Genomic DNA, 8,952 nt, shown 5'->3' on the forward strand with positions numbered 1-8,952 from the left:
AAGTAAAGCCTACAAATAAACATGTATAAATAATCTGACTTAAAGCAAAAAAAACAAACAAAATGAGTAGTTTTCAGCATTTACTAAATAAATTGTAATACAAATGAGTACTTTTTAGTAGTCGGTGACAAAAAAGCAACAGTTTATCACTTTTTCTTAAAGAAAAAAAACAAACAGAAATATCAAAATGAAATAATGCACAAGAGACTAATAACAAGGAAAATCAGAAACAACTGCGAATGTTATACATAGTAGATATAATGTAATGCACATGAATATATTACCTTCATACCGCAGTTATACATAAAAAATAATACAACTATGAGGCATATCATCTCAATCAAGCATCAGCAATGATTTGTACATGAAAACGGCCTTACCTAACCTGAATAACTTGATTTCGTGGCGCTCTAATATCAAGCAGATAATGTCATCAATATGGAAACTCTTACATTGATTTTCCTCAACTCTGTCTGGTTTGGAACATTGACAGCTGAAAATTTTCCCAGGTTTCATGTGAATGGTGTGCAACAAAATTCCCCACCAAAGAAAACTTCTGTTTTGTAGGTCTTGATAATAATTTAGTTTTTTCCTTGCGGTGATTTAAGAGAATATCCAAGTTGATCACTTGTGCTGCCACTAGAAAAACTCGTTAATATTTGCCATAACTGTTTTCTCCTCCCAGTTGTCAAATTCCCAGAAGTAGAATGCCTCCTAAAAGACTGAATGTCTTCCCCTTCATGTCCCATTGAGTTGCTCAAAAAATCTGAAGCTGATATCGATGTTCTTGTATTGCTTTCTACATTAATCAAAACACTGTCTTTGCCGCAACTAGTCAACTCTGCTTCTTTTGTTTCATCAAGCTCGTTGCATACGAGCTTCAAGGCCTGAACAACTTCACCCATGAAAGGTCGGTGCGATACTTCGGCTTGGATGCACATGGATGCAATTGCTGCTACCTTGGTCACGTTGTCCAATGACACAGAAGACTTTATAGACGGGTCTATAATTGTTTCCAAACCCTCCCTGTTTGTTAGGAGTGGACGAGCGTACGCAACAAGATTTTCTTGACCCACTGGTTGTGCCAAGTCCACAGGCTTTCGCCCTGTGAGAAGCTCAAGGAGGACGACACCATAGCTGTAAACATCGCTTTTCACGAGAAGATGACCAGTCATTGCGTATTCCGGAGCCAGATAACTGAGAAAAGAAAGAGTTGAAAAAAATCAGTTGTCAGTCTGCAAAAAATATTAGACTCCAAGGATAGACCTTGAACAGAAGTTCATACCCAAATGTTCCCATAACATGAGTTGAGACTTGTCTGTCTCCCTCTTCTAATGCTGTTCTTGCCAAACCAAAATCTGAAACTTTAGGAGTAAAATCATATTCAAGCAAAATATTGCTGGACTTGAAGTCTCTATGTATAACACGAGGGCTTGAATCTTCATGTAGATAGGCTAAGCACCTAGCTGCACCAAGGGCAATCTTCATTCGGGCATCCCAATCAAGTGGATTAGTTTCCTTATCAGTTCCTGGAAGTGACCAAAAAAGTTTCTTCAGAGACACTAATTCAAATTAAATAAATGAAAAATAATTTTCAGGCAAACATTTTCTCAGCTGTATCTACCATGTAAATGGGATGCGACACTCCCGTTTCGAATGAGTTCATAAATTAGGCAGTGAGTGTGTTCTTCTGTGCATATGCCAATCAGCTTAACTAGATTTCTATGGTGTAGACGACTGAGCATTTCAACTTCAGCGAAGAATTCCCGGCCACCACGCTGATCATTTCTCTTCAAGATCTTAACAGCCACCTCTGTTCCATTATCTAGAGTTCCCTTGTATACAAGCCCGAAGCCACCTTCCCCAACTATTCTCGAAGCGTTGAAGTTATCAGTGGCTCTTTTTATGTCATTCATAGTAAATGTCTTAGCAGATCCAGTATTCGTCAATGACAATGAGCCAGATCTATGAGTCATCAGGGTAGACGTTGCTTTGCCACCAAACTTCGTAATCTTGGTGCTCCCTGCTGCGTTAATTTTTCTAAAGTAAGTTTGGACTTAAGCCAATATATATTAATAGAAGTCACAAATGATCTCTATATAATAACAACTTGGAAAATATAGTTCAAAAACGAATCATGCGTTTGTTTCTAAATTGATGTCAGTCATGACAAAAGCAGGCACATAAACTCTACGAATAGATGTGCAAAATTTAGATATATAGTACCTGATGGTTTTGGAGAAGGAATAGAGGCATGAAATGTCTTTTTAGGCAGTACGCGACTCCGACATTTTATAGCCAAAACCCAAGAAATTGCTATGCATATAACCAAGGCTGTCAAGGATGAAAAAGCAATGACAGCTATTGCAAGTCCACCATGCCCATCCCTTTTCTTCGTATGCACATCAACTCCTAGCGGTTTAATTGTCCTTCCATTATTGTTGTGGCCCATGTTTGGCCCTTCATAGACGTTAGAAATGCTAGAATGTGATGAAGGTGGAGAAGGTGGAAGACCTGGAAAATCATGAGGGTATCCTGGATCAGAACTTAGTATAATATTGGGTGCCAACGGAAAACAATTGGAGTAGATTTGATGGCAGACTGGCAGTTCAGTAGTCTAGTAGTCTTTGTAAATGAAACTAAAGCTCCTTTTGTTTCAAGGAAAACAAGCTTTTGGAAAATCCAAAATTTTCCCATGGGAAAATAGTTAGATTTTTTAAATATGTTTTACGAAAATATGTAAAGGAAAATTCCTTGAAACGAACTCCGGAAAATTATGAGTTCTAGTAAAAACAAACGGAGCACAACAGGAAAACAGATTTGAAAAAAAAAAAAAGAGGTTTTCTTGGGCAATTACATACTTCGGCGATAAGATTTCCTTGTTCAAACATGCCCCTAAATTCATAGAAATAATAGAGAACTTTACCATGAAAATAAACATATATTCAAGATTTTATTAGTGGCAGAGAACACCTCAAGCAGATGAAGATCAATGTATAACCTGGATATTGGACATAGAACACTTCATAGGCACCAAAGACGGAAGGCTTTATAAGGACCTCTAGACTCCAAAATTTCTTGTAAATCGAAAGTGCAGTAGTGCCATTAAATTTTACTCCTCATGGAATTAGGTTGATGAGGGCAGTGCTTTTCTCTAGCTGCTGATGATCTGCATCTGCTCCCATAATGCGCACTTGGCTATGGTTTAGAGCAATACTGGCAGCGATTTCGTCAACCAACTCATTAACCAAAGGGAAGAAAGCATTAATTGCAATACTAAGGCGGAGTTTAACTTGGATCGGCCACACACAACCACATGGTAACCCAGGTGGGGAGTACGTTAAAGGTTCTGAGCATGTCACTGATGTGCAATCTACAAGACGCATAAACACATAACAGTCATGATGACAGTTATGTCATTCATATGTAATCAGTTCTAGAAGAGTAGATATATTGAGTGGCAGAAGCTAGAGTTTGTACCTTCATTTGGAGGTGGAGGTGGCAGAGCCATTATCATTTTTGGTGGCGGAGTAATCATCTTCCTAAAGAAAGAATCCGAAGGAGAAATTGCAGGTGCAGAACTGGGCACTTGTTCACATAAAACAAGAATACATAGTTCACTTTGTGTACTAAGATAAAGGTCTACAAATTTAAAGGAAGAATTAGGCATTGACATACTATTAAATTGACTTGACAGAATGTTTGATGTCGGTGCTGGTGCAGGAGAACCCCAGCTTTCCGGTGAAGAAAATGGAGATTGAAATGGGGAGACTGAAGGGCCTAGCATTCCATCGGATACATTTCAGAACAAAAAACATTTGGTTATAATATTATTTCAGTACAGGATAAATTTATCATTATTCTTCTAAAAGAATCAAACCTTGCCAGCTTTGCTTGGGAGAAGTGATTGGATAAGATGGTTCGGGAGCCGAGTTACCGAATCTCTTCCTTGAATGATGATGTTTATGAAATGATATTGACTGAGAAGATGCAGGACCATGGACCCATTTTTTTGTGGAACTTTTGAAAGGATACATAGAAGGGGCAAATGCAATACTTGAAGGTCTTATTGCATGATGTGGATGAGAAGCTACAACAGGAAAGCAGCTTTCAACCATTTATTTGTAAAGACAGAAGATTAACCCAAAACCTTTTGAATAAGTGTTACACTAATGTCGAATTTACCTTTTGTTGGAGAATAAAGCAGGGGGGATGAAATGTTGATTGCTTCTTCAGAAGGTGCAGCAACCGGCCTTCCAGTTCCTTTCCTCGCAGTGCTGAGAGGAGGCTGTTTTGAAGAGATGATGGGTTCTGTGGCATCCATGTGAACAGACCAAACGAACAATGAGAGATACAATATTCAATTCTCCATGTTCACCAGTTAAACATTAAGAGCAAAGAGAAACTGGATACTGTTTTTACTTCATCGTTTTAATTGAAAGAATGTCATGCTTGCTCAATGCAAGAATGCCATCTAACAGACATTATGAGAGAGTTCCCTAAATGCAAATAACTGAAAGCCTAATTGTTCCATTTAGATATTCAGACGGGTAATTTCCAAATTAGTTTTAAAGTAATCACATCAAACATTCATTCTCTATGATCGACGTGGTAGCATAGAAAGTAGATTGGTCAGCTGAGAAAGCATGGATATTTGGGGCGTTTTCAGATAATTTTGTTATTGTCGATACATTTTTTACTGCACTTACAATGAAACAGCATTATTCAAAGAACATTTACAAGATGAAAAACTCAGCAAGTGAAACTAGACCAACAGCTAGTATATCAATGTGCAATTGCAACAGCTATGAGCATGAGAGTTTCATGTTTTATGAGGAGTCAACAGTCTTGGTGAAAGTTGGAATTCATAAAATGATTACCAAAGCTACAAACTCATTGTCCCTTATAACATTGTTCACTTTATGCTTACTACCTCACACACATTTTCTGAAGTGAAGTTTCCCCAGCTAATTAACCATTCAAAGGAGAAAGACCCTCAAATTCACAATTCACATTAATGAAAATGCTGGACATTGTAAAGAATTGGATCAAGCATTACTCAATGTAAAAGCTAAGAAAACATAAAAAAAAAAAAGAAAAAGAAAAGAAATGGACAAATTTAACTACCTGCAGATCCAAGAATGAACAAAGCAGAACCAGTCTCGAGAAGGATAATCAGCAACAAAGTCAGTGGCATCCCCATTTCGCATTTCCAGAAAATTGAAGTTCAATTCTCAAAGATCTGTCAATCTCTCACCCAATAATCTGATAAAGCAGGAGATAATGAAGAGAAAATAAAGTGAACTCAAACAAAAACCTCAAGAAAAACATGGGTATCGGACTTTATAGCTTCAAGGAACAAACAAGAGCGAATGTTGGGAGACCCACAAACAGTACCCACACAAAAGTAATACCCAACACGGTAGAAGGTGAACCAAAAGGCGTCCTGAGTTAGGTGGCAATAACCCAATTGATTGCCTTTACAGATTAAATAAGAAGTAAATCTCTGAAGTAGCACAGCTTAGAAATCCTAATCCAATCTTGGCACATAGTTAAAAATTTAGCAGGAACTAACTAATGAAGCACAAAGGTCCAATTTGGAGTCAAAAAGGGTTGATGGGATGTGTTTGAAAATTTGTTTTAACTTTGTATTTGTTTAATGTGCGGATCTAAAGCATGCTATTAAACGCATATTGCATTTGAAATTTTTGCGTATATTGCTTTCATCAACATGGGATGGGACCGATAATTTCTTGTTTTTCTTTTCTGGTTATTGGGTGACAAATGTGTGTGGCAGATAATAAATCCGAGGGATGGGAAACCATATGCCAATGCAAGTTTTGATGTGTCGGTGCGTCTATCAGTCCAAGTCTTGGTCCTCTTCCTTCTTCAGATTGAGATTTTGGGTAAAATAATTGAAAAAAGAAACACCATGCTTTTTAGAAGGGAATGGTGTGAACAAATGAGAGGTGACTCGATCGACAATCAATTGGAGTAGACATATGTGTACCCAATGTTCGATTTCAATGAGATTTCTCAAATGGTATTTCAAAAAAGAAGAAGACGAGGATGGTGCAAAACCTTTTGCCTATATATAACTTTGTACCCTCTCAACTATACTCATAATTTCATTGTATTCCGTAAAAAAAAATTTCTCTAAATTTTGTCCCTTAACTATGAGAAAGTACCATGTTGATTAGGGTTGTCTATTCAGTTTCCGATTTGATTTTTAATAGAAAACGAAATGTCCGAATTGATTTGGTTATGATATTTTAGAATCTATAACCAGACCATATATGTTCGAATAACTAAAGTGAATTAACCATATTTTTTTGAATAATATCGGTCTTTGATATTTAAAGAAATGGAAGAAACATTAGTAATTCTCAAATAGAGGGAGAAAATATCCAATGATTGACTCGAATTCGATCTAACAAAGTTTGCTAAAAATCTATCATGATAATAAATATATTGTCTCATTACAGTTAAAGAAAAACAAATATACAAGACTGAGAGAAATAAATAGTCAAGAAAATAAAAGAAAAATAAAACATACATGAGGATGTCTCCCACTCTCCCCACTTTCGCTTCAGCAGCAATCAATCTAACCGATTTCAAAGACTCCAAAGACTAAAAAAAACCAAATGCATTATTGCTTATAATTCAAAGCTAAAACAAAACTAGATAGCTCTTCATTCTCGAGTGTTTGCTAAAAGCTAGATACCTTCGTAACTTCGATTTATTTTCAGTATCACTAATCTCGGTTGTAAGCCAATTCAACTCTGAGAGGACTTTAGTTCTTGCATCAATATTGGCTTAGTCAAAGAAAGTTTCATAGAATGCATGTGAACTTTAGCTTAATTAGAGGTTAAAAAAGACACAATTTACGTGAATTTTAAAATGATAAAGGCACCATGAGCTTCAATTAATTAATTTTAATTTATAATTTTCTATGAAGACATAATCAAAGTTTTAGAAATACTATTTGGTCTCCCATGACCATCTCAACAACCCCAATATGTAACTTATATACATATATAGATAAAATATAAAATAATGAAATGATACTTGATAGATTTACTTTGGTTCAATGTCTATTTCTTCAAGATTAATTAAAAAGTTCAACATTAATGAGAAATTGGACCTAGACTTTAGGTATTTGGGTTGGGCCTAAACCTAACCTAATGAGAATTGAGGCCTAGCCTAAACCTTTAAGTTTTTGATTTTTTTGGGTTAAATCCAAAAAAACTGAAATCGAAAAAATATTCTAAAATCGTAACTGAATTCGAAATCGAAAGCCCAAAAAGTCGAATTTGAAAACCAAATAATCACAATTCAGATTGGTTTCTCAATTACGGATCGGTTATGGACAACCCTAATGTTCGTCCGTCAAAAAGATGACGTCAAAAAAATCGTACGTGTCATCCCACTTGACTTAATTTATACACAATGGAATACACGATGGAGTACATATTGGACAGACTCAAAACAGAAAATGTCGAATGTAGATGCAAAAAACCTTCATGGACTAATTTCCCAGTCAATACATGACCTAGTCAACAAAGTTGAACGAGACATCAGTCAACAGACAACTTGACCACCAAAGTCGAAGAAGACGAACCTAAGATGGACAAGACCATAGGCATCCAAAAGCCCAAATGCAGCCTATATTCAGGGGTCCAAGCTAAGCAGCTCATACTCAGGCGTCCAAGCCCAAGTCGATCAACACCCAAGTCGGTCAACCACCAAGTCGATCAACGACCAACTTGAGTAACATCCAAGTTGATCAACACCATGAACAGTTGACGAGCATTGGTCATGCTCGCCTCAGGTATCAATCATATAACTCAACTCCATTGCATACCGTATGCATGCATACATACAATTCATACCATATCAGTCGTACGATCGAACCATATGTAGTCAGAACAAACGTAAGACAAATATGACCTCTGAGCCAAGCACGCTGAGTCAATTGACCTGCCATCAATACCTGAGATTGAGTCGCCTAACCTTTGTACGATCCCATCCATGGCCAATCAAAACAAGCCACGTGTCCTGACACCCGACACCACCTTCCCATAATTATCCGTATTGTGTACTCCATGTCAGTCTTGGTCGCCACACAACTCTACTATAAAATCCCCCTTCCTCCTTCATAAGGGAGGACTAATGGGACTTTGATGTTTGGACCTTAGAGCTTCAAATATTCACTCTCTCGTTCACTCACCCAAGGAAAGTTCAGAGCTTCTTCAACCTTTCACCTTAGACCTCCAACCTTGAGCCTTCCATCTTCAACCTCCAACCTTCAACCTTCGATCCTCCACCATCGACCAATATCCGACTTATATCTTGCATCTCTATGGCTGCCTCATATGATCTCCCACCTTGCATCTCATGTTGGCATTTCATACTTTACACATTCAACGGACTTACTTGACTCTTGCATACTTGCATTACTTGACATCTACATACTCACGCTCATACTTCACATCTTTCATCCCTTACTTTACATCTTTTATGTACTTGCTTTACTTGAGTTTCTTCGATTACTGACTTGATCATCGGAGGCTCTTTGACAGGTACCCTATCAGTGCCCAAGTCTTTCATCCTCAACCTCACTTTGTTCCATAGGACCCCGCTGTAGAAGACTCAAGATAAATTACGTTGACTATTCAACGATTGTAGATTCGGGCATCTACATTGAATATAACTTTTTGTCCCCCAACTATTCACGTGGTTTCATTTTCGTCCTTATTTTTTTTCTCCCAATTTGATCTCTCAATTATGGAAGAATATATGTTCGTCCTTAGGACAATAAGTCTTTCATCCCTATTGTCTAGAATAAGCTACACAAATGACCAAAAAACTTTATACTTTAGATTAGTAAAAGGGCAAATCACCATAATTTGTAGGCAAAAATGTATATCACTAGAGACAAAACCTATTGCT

General features: G+C 37.1%; 1 pseudogene; it reads right to left on the bottom strand.

Moving 5' to 3' along the window:
• Nucleotides 1-208: 208 nt before the first annotated feature.
• LOC120002892 lies at nt 209-5,538 on the bottom strand (annotated as a pseudogene).
• Between the last annotated feature and the right edge of the window lie 3,414 nt (nt 5,539-8,952).

Source organism: Tripterygium wilfordii, chromosome 7 (genome assembly GCF_013401445.1).
Source record: "Tripterygium wilfordii isolate XIE 37 chromosome 7, ASM1340144v1, whole genome shotgun sequence".
NCBI classification, from domain to species: Eukaryota; Viridiplantae; Streptophyta; class Magnoliopsida; order Celastrales; family Celastraceae; genus Tripterygium; species Tripterygium wilfordii.